Source organism: Olea europaea, chromosome 3, assembly GCF_002742605.1.
Source record: "Olea europaea var. sylvestris chromosome 3, O_europaea_v1, whole genome shotgun sequence".
Lineage (NCBI taxonomy): Eukaryota > Viridiplantae > Streptophyta > Magnoliopsida > Lamiales > Oleaceae > Olea > Olea europaea.
The window spans coordinates 22,381,762-22,397,130 of record NC_036239.1 but is presented as its reverse complement, the minus strand read 5'-3'; the positions used below and the strand labels follow the sequence as shown (position 1 = coordinate 22,397,130).

Genomic DNA, 15,369 nt, shown 5'->3' with positions numbered 1-15,369 from the left:
CGTTTTGCATAATAATATTGAAAAATATGGACGTTTTGTGTTAATTACCATTTAATAATTTATTTGGACTTATTTGCTGTTTTTAAAAAGTTTGGAAGTATAATTGCAATTTGTTCTTTTCTTTTTTTTTTCTTTTATTTAAATAGAAGATATATTTGTTATTGTACATTTTTTTTATTTAGAAAATGACATTTTCCACAATGAAATGTGAAAATTTTAAAATATGAAAGGTATGAACGTTTTGTACAATAACATTGAAAGATAAGAATGTTTTGTGCTAATTACTCATGATTCAATACAATGACATAGTAATTTTTAATTGGATGAATGAACTTCAGTTTTGTTTCAAATTTCACTACCATGTTCCTATTCAAATTGTAAACCATTTTTACAATCAATTCTAAATATTTAATACGATGAAATAGACACGAATAGTCCAAATATGCCGAACTGTTGATTTTAATACAACGCGTGAAGGATTTAGGTTCCTGTTTCACCGTTTCTTTATTATAACACCTACATGCCATGCTTTTGAAGGGACCCTTTTTTTTTATATATATCTTTAGGATATTTTGAACTATGTCGATATATGACCCTTGTTTGAGCCATATTATTTTCATAGTAATGCATTTTTGAAAAGTGTATTGGTAGGAAATATGTGGGTCAAAAATAAGAAAAAGTTTTGAATTTGCGTATAATATTATTTTATTGAATAATATGTGGTTGAGATGATATCAAATTACTGATTGAGAATATGCATTTTTTTTTGAAAGAATGTGATTCGAACAGGCCTCATATATATTAACATCTGCCTACTATGTCACATGGAGTGTCATATCATTTTCTTTTACAAAGCTTGCACACTTGGATTGACTTAACTTGATCAAAACAAATACAAATCAACATTCGCCAACTTATAATAAGTTAAAGTTTGTGACCAATTAAATGAAAAAGATAGACAAGAATGTAATTAATAGATTATATTATGACCAACCGCCCCGCGCCGCCCCTATCTATAAATGTAATCACTCAATGTATCTTCCATTATCATCTATAACATCTATTCAACTAAAAAACCATGAGGATGAAACTTCAATATTCACCTTTTTTATCTTTTGCAATATTGGTTCGCCTGATCTTGGGAACAGAAGCTGTCGGAATAGTTGTATATTGGGCCAAAACGACGAAGGCACACTGAGAGACACATGTGGCTTCAGACTATACCAAATCGTGAACATAGCATTTCTCTCTACTTTTGGGAATGGCCAAAAAACTCAGCTAAATTTAGCAGTCCGCTGCGATCCACTATCCGGTGGCTACCAGAAACTGAGCAATAGCATTAAAAAGTGTCAAAGTCACGGAGTTAAGGTCATGCTCTCAATTGGTGGCAGTGATGGGAGCTACTGGTTGTCATCTGCAAACGATGCACGCCAAGTGGCGGATTATTTGTGGAACAATTTGGTCGGAGGAAGATCGACTTTCGGGCCACTTGGTAATGCTGTATTGAATGGTAATCTATATTTTGATATTTTTGAATAATATCGAATTTCAGGCCACTAACTTTATGCTCCATCTATTATCCTTTATAGGTATAGATTTTGATATTGAAGCAGGCCAAGATCATTATTCAAACCTCGTCGGAAAACTATACGAGTATGGACTAAAGGGCAAGGAAGTATACCTAAGAGCAGTGCTGTAATTATGTTGTTCAAAACCAACAACAACAAATAAATAAATAAAATGGTCCCATGCGGTTGCATGGCCTTATACCGAGACCAAATGATCTCGGTATGGGTGAACAATGCGACCACATGGTACAAAATTTTGATCTTTATTGGCCTTTTTTGACCGTTGTAAATTTGAATTTGGTGACTTTTCACTTGATTTTTTGGACCATTTCATACTTTTTGTCGATGACTATCTATAGGAGAGCCATGTCTGAGGGAAAGATGTTTGAAAAAACATCTTGCGATCCATACTTTGTTCTAAGAACAATCAAATCCTGATTTACATTCATATCTTCGTGTTCTTCAAGTTTTGCAGAATTTCATCCTGTGCTTTAGTGAAATTCTTTACAAGGCTTGTTATAATTCTTCAAACCATTTGCTGAAATACCTTTAAGCATTTCGAAAACACCGGAGAAGGAGCAAATAACGTTTGAGGATAGCGATCCCTTGTTCAAGCCTTCACATTTGTTGATATAAATTTTGTTTTAATCTATCTTGTTGCCATATTCTCTTGTGATTTTCTTTTTCTCCATCTCTCAATTTATTTCCAACAATCTCAAAAGCTATCTTTCTTACAATGGAGAACGAGACTACAATGGCAACCATCAAACTTATGAATCAAGACTTGGTGCAGTTGGATTGGTTCGATGGTACAAACTTCACGTGGTGGCAAGACAAGTTGAAATATCTACTTACTGTATTGAAGATCTTCTATATTTTGGACCCAGAATTGGCACCACTATCGAAACCTACAAATGGAGGGACCGAGGCAGTCAAGGCTGAAAGACAGAAACGATAAGAAGATGAATTGATATGCCGCCGTCACATACTAAATGCATTGTCGGACCGTTTATATGACTTATACATAAACACAACTTCTGCAAAGGAATTTGGGAAGCATTAGAGAGTAAGTACAAAGCGGAAGAGGAAGGTACCAAGAAGTTTTTGATTCCTAAATACTTCAACTTTAAATTCCTTGATAATATCCCTCTTCTTCCCCAAGTACATGAATTGCAAATCATTGTCAACAAAATAGAGGCGGTAAAGATTGAAATCTGGGAGACCTTTCAAGTAAGAGCCATAATTGCTAAACTCCCAGGGGCTTGGAAAGGATACTGGAAGAAGATCATGTATAGTTCCGAAGATTATTCCTTAGAACAATTGCAAAAGTATCTTTGGATCGAGGAAGAATCCAGATTGCGTGACAAGAGTGAAAACTCCTTTGAGGGAACTTCCAAAGCTAATGCTGTTGAAAAATTTGAACCACCGGCAAAATTCAATAAGAGGAAGCCTTCGAGAAACTTTAACAAGTCCAAGAAGAAGACCAAAGGAGGGTGTTTTGCATGTGAAAAATCTGGACATTATGCAAAAGATTGTAGACACCGAAAATAAAACAACTTCGAGGGCAAAGTGAACTTCATTCAAGAGGATAAGATTGTGGCCACCGTAAGCGAAATAAATACAATCAAGGGATAGGTTCCCGGTTGGCGGTATGATACTTGTACTACTGTACATGTATCATATGATAAAACTGTATTCAAAACATATCATGAGGTGGATGGAGACCAAGAGCTTCAAATGGGCAATGAAGTTCGATCCAAGGTTATTGGAAAGGGAAATGTTAATATCATCTTCACTTCTGGGAAAACCCTTATCCTTACCAATGTACTACATGTTCCGATATGAATAGGAACTTAGTAAGTGGTAATCTTCTAGGAAAATCGGGTATCAAATGTGTGTATGAATCCGGTAAACTTGTACTTTCCCTTAATGAAAAATTTGTTGGAAAAGTTTATTCTAGTGAAGGAATGATCAAACTTTGTACCGTTGACAAGGAAATGAATAAAACTAATTTTGCTTATGTTGTTGATTTATTTTAATTGTGGCATACTAGATTAGGACATATTGGTAAAAGTACTATGAAACGTATGAAAAAATGTGATTCGATTTCATATGATTAAAATAATGAACATAAATGCAAAACATATGTAGAATAAAAAATGACTAAAAAGCCATATCAAAGTGCGAAAAAGACCTCTAATATCTTGGAATTAATTCATACAGATATATGTGAATTAAATGACATGTTGACTAGAGCTGGAAGTAGATACTTCATTACTTTTATTGATGATTTTTCTAGATATACATATGTGTACTTGATGAAACATAAATATAAAGCTTTTGACATATTTAAGGTGTATAAAAATGAAGTTGAAAATTATTTAGGAAAGAAAATACCTAAAAAGTGATAGAGGTGGTAAGTACGTTTCTAGTGAATTTAATTTATATTGTGAACAATATGGCATAATTCACCAACGTTCTGTACCTAGAATACCTGAACAAAATGGTTTAGCTGAAATAAAGAATAGAACCTTAGTAGAAATGATTAATGCCATGCTTATATATGCTAAATTGCCATTTAATTTATGGGATGAAGCTTTATTAAGTGTATGTAAATACTTAATAGGATTCTTTCTAAACATACAAAGACTTCTCCTTATGAATTGTGGAAAGAAAAAAAACCAAACATTAGATACTTCAAAGTGTGGGGGTGTCTTGCTTATTGTAAGAACACAAATCTTAATAGGACCAAATTGGGTCCAAGAGGTATTAAATGTACTTTTGTTGGATATGCTAATAATAGCAAATCTTATAGATTGTTAAACTTGGAGACCAATGTGATTATCGAATCAAGTAATGTAGAGTTTTTTGAAGATTTGTTATCATCGGATAATGAATTGAAGGAAAATATTTAAAACATCCCTAGGTCAAGTGGAACATGTGATGAAATATCTTCTAAAGATATTAATGAGTCTAAATTGATTCTCAACTTATCTCCTTTTACTTAGTAGAAGGAAATGAGTTGAATATTGTAAGAACAATTCCTTTTGTTGTATAAGTAGAAACCGACCCTAAAACCTATAAAGAAGCTATGGCTTCTTGTGATAGCATTTTTTTGGAAAGATACAATTAAAGATGGAATGAATTTGATAATGTCTAATAAAACTTGGGAACTTGTCGATTTACTACTAGGACCCAAACCTATTGGATGTAAATGAGTATTTAGGAGGAAATATAATGTTGATGGCTCTCTAAATACTTTCAAGGGTAGATTAGTAACTAAAGGATATTGACAAAAGGAAGGAATAGACTATTTTGACACTTATGCACCGATAGCTAGAATAACATTGATTAGAATATTATTTACATTAGCTTCAATATATGACTTGCATGTTTATCAAATGGATGTCAAGACGGCATCTTAAATGGGGATCTCGATAAGGAGATCTATATGGAGCAACCCGAAGGGTTCGTACTACCTGAAAATGAATGTAAGGTATGCAAGTTAGTAAAATCATTATATGGTTTGAAGCAGGCACCTAAGAAATGGCATGAGAAGTTTGACTTAGCAATTATATCATTCGGATTTAAACATAATAGTATAGATAAATGTTTATATACTAAAATGTGTGATGATTACGTAACATTTATATGCTTGTATGTTGACAACATGTTGATTATAAGTAATCACATGGACGGTATAAAAGAAACGAAGAGCTTTCTATTTTCCACATACAAAATGAAGGATCTTGGACAGATGGATACCATTTTAGGTATCAAATAAAGACTAGTTGGGGTTATCACCTAAGTCAATCACACATCGAGAATGTGATAAACAAGTTCAAACACTTGAACGTAAAAGAATATAGTACCCCAATTTATCCAAATTCAAAACTCGTAAAGAATGATGGGAGAGCGATTGTTCAATTGAAATATGCTAGTGCTATTGGAAGTCTTATGTATACAGTTCAGTGCACAAGACCGGATATAGCATATGCTATTAGTAAACTTAGTAGATTTACTAGCAATCCAAGCAAAAATCATTGGAGGGCCATTGGGAGAGTTCTTGGATTCTTAAAAAAAACTAAGAATTTAGGCCTGCAATATACTAAATTCCCGACAATATTGGAAGGATTTACCGATACTAGTTGGATATCTAACACGGGTGAAAGTAAATCCACCTCAGGTTGGGTGTTCACTCTAGGAGGAGGTGCTATTTCTTGAAAATCAAAGAAACAAACATACATAACACACTCGACTATGAAATCAGAATTTGTAGCCCTATCGGATACCGGGAAAGAAGTTGAGTGGCTTAAGGATCTCTTTTATGAGATACCTTTGGGATCAAAGAATATTTCTTTAATACCTATCATCTGTGATAGTCAAGCCACATTAGCAAAAGCGTACAATGAGGTATACAATGGAAAGTCTAGGCACATGAGTCTTAGACATGACTATATAAGAAAATTAATCAAGGATGGAATAATTTTCTTAAATTATGTAAGATCAATTGAGAATTTGGCAGATCATTTGACTAGACCTCTAAATAGAGATTTGGTACCATCTACTTTGAGTAGGATGGGATTGAAACTCCTTAACTAAAAAGGCTCACCAATGATAGCAACCCTACCTGTCATCACTCAAAAGGTAATTTACGGGTTCAAAGGGTAACAATAAGTCATTCGATATGAGGATAGTTGCAGCATTATTAAAATTCGCAAAAATCCTATCCTAATTAAAATAATACTGGTTGTTACTGAAAATGAGGGATGAGTTTTAAGCTCTTAATGAAGTTCAATGCTAAATCACAAGTATCTCTAAAAGTAACAAAGGTACAAGAAGAACTTCACCTAAATAATCTTCACGGTTGTGCCGCCTTAATAGAGAGTTGAAGTCTCTCTTAAAAGATTGTCGAAAAAGATAAGCGCAAGGCCATAAAAGCGCTAAGCAAGTTATGAGAAATTTGAGAACACGTGGTACTCGTGTGTGTATTTTTACCGGTATTGTCATATGGAATAACTGGTTCAAAGCTACATGCGACCTTTGATTCGACTATACTTTGTTTGAATTACACTATTGTTAGATTCAAATCGAAAGATATCTAATCCTTATACATGAGTATCGTATACAATGGATATGAGACTTGTTAATTTTGAACAAGTGGGGGATTGTACCATGCAGTCTCATGGTACAAAATTTTCACCTTTTTTGTCGTTTTTTGCCGTTGCAAATTTGAACTTGGTGACTTTTCATTTGATTTTTTGGCACCATTTCATACTTCTGATCGATGGCTATATATAGGAGAGCCATGTTTGAGGAAAAGATGTTAGAAAAAATATCTTGCAATCCATACTTTGTTCTAAGAACAATCAAATCTCGATTTACATTCATATCTTCATGTTCTTCAAGTTTTAGAGAATTTCATCTTGTGCTTTGGTGAAATTCTTTACAAGGCTTGTTATAATCCTTCAAACCATTTGTCGGCATTCAAGCCTTCACATTTGTTGATATAAATTTTATTTTGATTCATCTTGTTGCCATATTCTCTTGTGATTTTCTTTTTCTCCATCTGTCAATTTATTTCCAACAAGCAGCGCCGCAATGCCCGTTCCCAGATCAACGGCTAGGAAATGCACTGAAAATTGGGCTACTCGACTACGTTTGGGTACAGTTTTATAACAATCCACGGTGAGAATACATCAACAGTGATCCAAACAAGTTCAAGAATTCTTGGAATCAATGGACATCATCAATACCTGCTAAAAAGATTTACATTGGACTTCCTGCCTCTAAGGCAGCTATTGGAAATGGTTATGTTCCAAAACAGGTTCTGATAAATGAAGTTTCTCCATATGCTAAAGGGTCTTCAAAGTATGGAGGGATTATGCTTTAGGATAGGTACAATGATATACAGAGTGGATACAGTGCTGTAGTCAAAGGTAGCATCTAAGTTCATCAAATATCGGCTCAAAAGACATGTTTTCTATGCTCAACTTAATAGTAATGTATAAGATTGGAGAAGGGGCACAAATTTGTCAATTCTTCATTCCAATCTTGTCTAGTCAACATACCATGCATATTAATAATGTTTACCATAGAGCAAAGGGATTTCCTCTATGGCTTACAAGAATAAGACTTGACCCTCAAATATATTGTAGTTTTTCCATTTTAAAATAAACACTTTACTATCTCTTAGAGATTATATATAAATTATTCAAATCTCTCTACTACCGATTAAACTTTTACATAATGTAATTCATTAAAATATCATAACAACCAAAACTTTTAACTTCAAGTCTCTCTGCAACTGAATTGTTGAAGGGTTACAAGTTTGGCTTTTAGTATAATAAATCTAACTTATTTTGGAGTGAACCTGGCTGATTTTGAGCATGTCTGGTTCTTAAGTTACTTTCATGGGATTCATTTTTTAGTTTTTTGCTGATAACTGGACCGATTTTATGTTTTCCAGTTGAACTAGCAGTCAAATCCAACTTTGTAAACGAGAGTTTACAAGGCATAATGACAAAGTCGAGACATTTTCATCAGTCAAAGATCTAAATAATGCAATTTTCCCTTTTATCTATCTAATGCTCATCTAACCAGAGACTAATTAAAAAATAATTAGGTCATTTTCTATTTGAAGATGACAATTATTTGTGATCATAAAATGATAAAACTATGCCACTATATCCAATGAATACAAGGAACCATAAACCATACGGAATTGAAGATTAATATTCTGTACAAGACAATTGTCGACATCTTTCCTAGCTACTAATATACACTTCCAGCTTGTTATTGATCCATAAGTCAGAATGATTAGATGGCACGATATGATCCAATACTAACCTTTTAATGGTTGATCATCAGTGGAGCTAATTTTGAGAAGAACACGCAATAAATTATGGGTTCATGGTAGTGCTTTGAACAAGGTTTATGCTCCATTCTTCAGTTTTTGTATCTTCTACTTGACAAAGAAGGCTGAAAGCACTCTTTTACTCTAAATAGGAGTCACACTTTACTATCTCTTAGAGATTATATATAAATTATTCAAATCTCTCTACTACCGATTAAACTTTTACATAATGTAATTCATTAAAATATCATAACAACCAAAACTTTTAACTTCAAGTCTCTCTGCAACTGAATTGTTGAAGGGTTACAAGTTTGGCTTTTAGTATAATAAATCTAACTTATTTTGGAGTGAACCTGGCTGATTTTGAGCATGTCTGGTTCTTAAGTTACTTTCATGGGATTCATTTTTTAGTTTTTTGCTGATAACTGGACCGATTTTATGTTTTCCAGTTGAACTAGCAGTCAAATCCAACTTTGTAAACGAGAGTTTACAAGGCATAATGACAAAGTCGAGACATTTTCATCAGTCAAAGATCTAAATAATGCAATTTTCCCTTTTATCTATCTAATGCTCATCTAACCAGAGACTAATTAAAAAATAATTAGGTCATTTTCTATTTGAAGATGACAATTATTTGTGATCATAAAATGATAAAACTATGCCACTATATCCAATGAATACAAGGAACCATAAACCATACGGAATTGAAGATTAATATTCTGTACAAGACAATTGTCGACATCTTTCCTAGCTACTAATATACACTTCCAGCTTGTTATTGATCCATAAGTCAGAATGATTAGATGGCACGATATGATCCAATACTAACCTTTTAATGGTTGATCATCAGTGGAGCTAATTTTGAGAAGAACACGCAATAAATTATGGGTTCATGGTAGTGCTTTGAACAAGGTTTATGCACCATTCTTCAGTTTTTGTATCTTCTACTTGACAAAGAAGGCTGAAAGCACTCTTTTACTCTGAATAGGAGTATGAATAATTTCTCTTTGAGTTGGATTATCAAAGGATCTAAAATGGCATCAAAAGTTTGGAGCCCTCCAGTGAACCCTGCCAAAAAAGTTTTTAATATTAATTTGCAATTCTTGTCCACAGGTTAAATGATCTATGTGTAGTAGAGTAAGTACAAGAGGAACTAATGTTGTCATTGCTGGATTTTGATACTCAATAACTCCCCGGGCTATGATGTAAAATCGATTTTAATTTTTCAGTCGGCTTGGACCAAATGACTGAATGAAATGTCAATGCCACTATTAGAACGACCCAACCCCAAATTTTATGGACCACTAGAAGTGACCTAATTTAATAGTTTCACTCGTGGCCCGTCTCACCTTTTACTTGGACGACTTTATGTTGTTACCCATTTTGGAGCCCATTAACTTGAGTGTTGGGCCTTTGGGCCGTGACCTTAACCTAAACCTAACTTACCATTTTGGACTCTTTACTTGGGCTATATACTTGTCTCTTTGTTGCCTCCTATGAATAAGGACCGCAGTCTCTGTTCTTTCTTCCCATTTTCTCTGTGATTCTATTCGGTTGCTTTTCACATGTGATACCTTTGTGGTCATTTCTTGTGTGGAATTAGTACATCTTGATAAGCTCTTTGTGGGCAACTAAAGCAACCGTGAAGGGAAGAAACCGTTTGGGTCGATTGGGTTTGAGTTCGATAGTGGTGTTAATATTGGTGGTTAAACTGAGCCCGAAAAAACCTTGCATAAGGTGAATTTCATCCCTACAGTCATATGTACACAAAAGTATCCCCACTCCAGATAATATAAATTGCAATATTCTGTTGCCTTATTAAAAAGGAAATACCAACTGAAGATCAACCTTTTGCTCCTATCAAAAATGAATATTGTCAAAAAGGGCAAGAAAACTAAAATATAAATTCCAAGAATTTAACAATGTGTCCTCACTTGGACAATCCCATGCATTTGCAAGAAATTTTTTAAATTCAGTCGAGCAACAACCTGTGTTTGTATAGAAAAACTGGATGTTAGTGTGAATTTCATTCGGGTACTCTCTTCAGCCTCTACTTGACATAAAGTCGCTTTTCTTGCTTGGATAATTTGCCTAGGATTTGTCTATATAGCCCACACCTTCTTGTTTATAGAATCTAACATGGAAGTCCACAAAAGAAATATTAAATGAAATGCTAAAAAATGACATGAATAAAACTAGACGCAAGTATTGTCCAAAGTAACTCATCAATAATTAGGCTTACTAAGAATGATGAAATGTTCTAAGAATTGCATGGACGACTACACGAATTGAAAGCAAAGACAACATATCAAAATGCTATGATCCATTAACTTCAAAAATCTCCACATCGTCGATTTTTTAATCATCCATGAAGAAGGAAGGGGAAAAATGCATTTGGCTATAACTAATAGTACAAACCAAGCTAAACAAACTAGATATTTAAGAAACAAAATGAAGCATAGAGTACTTCAGTAAGTTTTGAGGCTGGAGTGTTACATTTTCTTCTGCTCACTGTGAAGATACCATTTTTCACAATACTATGTAGCAAAATAAAGTTGAGGCCTGAGGCTCTTGAGCTCCTAAAAAAGAAAGGACATTGATGAGAATATATTTGACAAAATAAGAAAACCAATCGTGGGTAGTTGAATCCATGAAGAAACATGAAAAAGTGTGTGGTCAAATGCAATATAATATTTAAGGAATTGATTATTGTAATTGATGTAGAATATATTGTTGAATGGTTGGAAAAAGAATTGGATCAAAATATAGAAAAAAAAGTAATATTGCATAGAGAACATCCAAATTCCGGTTACCATTCCAAAAAGAGGATGACGAGATGAGTAATATTCATTGCTTTGTCATGATGTATAATGAATTTTGGTCATTCGAATTCGTCTAGGACTCGAAAACTACTTTTTAAAGTTCTAGCGCTATTTTTGTCATTTTAAATTATTTTTAATTCTTTTTTTTTAATTTTAATTTGTTTAAACTAGATTTTCATTAATTTTAGTCCTACTAAACCCTAATAAATAAGGGGTTATTTTATTGTTTTTTTTATTATCTTTTCATTAATAAAATTTCATGAGTTTATTCTTTCATAATTTGGTGGATTCCAAATTTTGAGTTCTTAAGGTTTTCGTTTGAATTCCTTATTTCATGTTACGTCTAGTGGTACCAGAGTCAGCTTTCTCGTCTCTATATCTTTGATTCACAATCTTGGGTGACATAGCAGTTATTAGAGCAGATTTTGAGGTGACAAATCTTCGTCTTAACGAATCTTAGTACTCAGATCGAAGAGATTTGTCAACTATTTTTGCGAGATGATGGAAAAAATGGGCAGAATGAACAATAGGCAATCAAAAAATGAATGGATCACTGAACCTGTAGTTCGAGACACAAACAATAGGAGGCGCGCGTAGAAGATAACGAATTGGAATAAGAGAAAGAGTTTGAAGTGCCACCACGTAACCGGAATCATCAAAACCGAAATACTTTTGACAATTACCGAAATGAAAGAAGACATTTCCTTGTTCTTTGGTAACATGAAGATTGAGGACCTACTGGATTGGTTAGTAGATGTTGAAAAATTCTTCAAAATTATGAATGTTTCAGGAACAAGATGGTTAAGATGGTAACATTTCATTTGAAATTTGCAGTAGCAATATGGTGGGATCAATTACAGAATGCTTGAAGGAGACATAGAAAGAGTCGGATTCAGACTTGCAGAAAGATAAAACAGTCTATAATAGATTGATTTCTACCTGTAGATTATGAACATATTTTATATCATATGTACCTAAGATGCACGTAGAGTAGTGTTTTAGTATCAGACTACAACAATGAATTTATACGAACAATTTGTCAAAATCCAAAAATCAAAGGATAGCTAGGTATACTAGTGGTTTGAAGGTGGCTATTTAAGATAGAATTATGTTGTAGAATATTTGAACGTTGCAAGAATTCATTAACATGGTAATTAAAGCAGAGATAGTAGAATCTGATAAAAGGGCGATTTCATATAGAAGGCCCCCCACCTATCAAAACACCATCATATGTTCCTTCAGTCAAATGAAAGGTCCCGCAACAAACCCCAGCCAATCCTAACATGAATAACATTGACAACAGTGATCGATTTGGGAATCGAGGTCAGACTCGAGGCGCACCTCAAAATGTAAATCTGTATCCTAAGTTTGTTATCGGTGACACAAGATTGGATGTCGTTCCAATACCTGTCTTGAAAGAAAGCAAGTCAATTTGGCGGAACTAGAAGCAGTAAACGAGGAGAAAGAAATGAGGTAAAAGATGAGTATGTAGAAATAGAGTTTGCTATTGAGAAAGGTGTAGAAATGCTCATTTTGGTAGCACAACAAATCCTTTTGTCGCCTAAAGAGGAGGGACAGCGTCATTACATCTTCTATTCACTTTGTTCTATTAAAAATAAAGTGTGTCGAGTGATTGTGGACAATGGAAGCTGTGAAAACTTTGTATTGAAGAGGTTGGTAAATTTGTTGAAATTGCCAACTAAGACCATCCTAAACTTTATTCACTCCGTTAGGTCAGAGAGGTCCTTCCATTGAAGTTGCTGAGACTTGCAAAGTATCTGTTTCCATTGATAAGCAGTTTAAGAATAAAATTACTTGTAATTCATAGACATGGATGCTTGTCATATCCTATTAGGTCGTCCATGGGAGTTTGATGTAGATTCAACTCTCAAAGGGCGTGATAATGTGGCACTCTTTTCATGGAGCAGTCATAAGATCACTATGGTTCCTCTCAAATAGGTGGAGAAGTCTACTTAACAATGAACTGAGTTTCCTTACTTTTATAAGTAATGAGAAAGAGATTCCTATGTCTATAAGAGAATCTGATTATTTTTATCCAGTTGTAGTTAATGGGCTTTTATAGCAAATAAGGAAGATGAGAGTATTCCATCTGAGATACAAAAAGTATTGATAGAATTTGAAGATTTGATTTTCAATTAATTGACCCATGACTTATCTTATATGAGGAATATTCAAACCTAGATTGGTTTGGTACCAGAGGCTAGCCTTCCAAATTTGTCTCATTATCGAATGAAATTGAATGAGAGTAAGACTTTGAGGGAGCAAATTGAGGAGCTGTTGATAAAATGATTCATAAGGGAAAGTATGAATCTGAGTGCAGTGCATTTCTTTCTACTATCAAAGAAGGATAGAAAGTGATGTATGTATGTTGATAGTCGTGTCATCAACAACATAACAATGAAATACAGGTTTCTCATTCCATAGTTGGAGGACGTGTTAACTATGCTTAGGAGTTCTAAAGTTTTCTAAAAAATAGACCTAAGCAATGGGATGAGTGGAAGACTACCTTCAAGAGTAATGATAGACTTTACGAATGGTTGATGATGGCATTCAGACCTTCAAATGCTCCAAATACCTTCATATGAGTGATAAACCAAGTTCTTCATCCTTTTCTTGAGCCTTTTGTTATAGTTTATTTTGATGATATACTCATTTACAACAAGTTCAAGAATGATCACCTAATTCAGTTGAGGCAAGTCCCAGAGGTTTTGAAGGAAAATCGGTTATACATCAAAGAAGTGCACTTTTCTATGCACATAAGCTGTTGTTTCTAGACTTTGTGTGAAGATGGTCTGCACGTGGATGAAGAGAAGAAAAAAGCAATTTGACATTGGCCAACACTACAATCAATTTCTGAAATAAGGAGTTTTCATGGTTTAGCAATATTTTACATGCGATTTATCAGACATTTTAGCACTACTGTGGCATCACTCACATAATGTTTAAAGAAGGAAAAATTCAGTTGGGAAGAGAAGCAAGATAAGAGCCTCACCTTCATTAAAGAAAAGTTGTACACAGTTTCAGTATTAGCTTTGTCAAGCTTCGAGAAGATCTTTGACGTGAAATGTGATCTAGTGGTATAGGTATTGGGCCTTTCATTTCTCAAGAAAAGAGACCTGTAGCTTTCTTTTCAGAAAAGTTGAGTGATCTAGATGGAAGTGAAGTACCTATGAGCAAGAATTCTATGCAGTAGTGAGAGCTTTGAAGCAATACGAACACTACCTTGTACAGAATGAGTTTGTGTTATTCACTGATTACCAAGCCTTGAAGTTTATTCTTAGTTAGAAACATATCGACAGGATACATGCTCAGTGAGTGACTTTCCTCCCAAAATTTCCTTTTATTTTTAAACATAATTCTGAAAGTACGAATAGAGTTACATACGCACTAAGTACGAGATCTCTTTAATAGAGTTGCTGATGCGTGCTCAGTTGTGTTAAAGAGCTTGAAAAATTGTATGCAGATGATCCCAACTTCAAGGAGATTTGAAGCAAGTGTGTAAATCGTGAATCAATGGTGGATTTTTATATTAGTGATGAGTATTTGTTCAAAAGCAACCGACTTTGCATTCTTGTTTCATCTCTACGTGAAAAATTAATTCGAGATCTACACAATGGAGTTCTAAGTGGACACTTGGGGAGTGACAAGACAATAACCAGTTTGGAAGTTAGGTATTATTGGCCAAGTTGAAGTGAGATGTTCGAGTTACAGTCAGAAATTGTTATACTTGTTAAGTGTCAAGGGTTCAAGCGAAGAATGTTGTGTTGTACATGCTACTTCCTGTTCCTTAGGGTATATGACAAGATTTTGTTATGGATTTTGGTCTAGGATTACCTTGTACTCAATGAGGCGTGGATTTCGTTTTTGTGGTGGTTGACATGTTCTCCAAGATGGCTTATTTCATAACTTGTCGGAAGACTTCGAATGCATCGAGTATTGCCAAACTGTTTTCAGGGAGGTTATTAGATTGCATGGAGTTCCTAAGTTTATCCTATTAGATCGGGATACATAGTTTTAGACATTTTTGGATTACCTTGTGGAAGTTGTTCCAATTTGAACGGAAGCAGTATTGCCCATATGCAAACTGATGGATAGATCGAGG

General features: G+C 34.1%; 1 pseudogene; it reads left to right on the top strand.

The window, feature by feature from the left end:
* The first annotated feature begins 1,084 nt into the window (after positions 1-1,084).
* Positions 1,085-7,518, top strand: LOC111391902 (annotated as a pseudogene).
* The last annotated feature ends 7,851 nt before the right edge of the window (positions 7,519-15,369 follow it).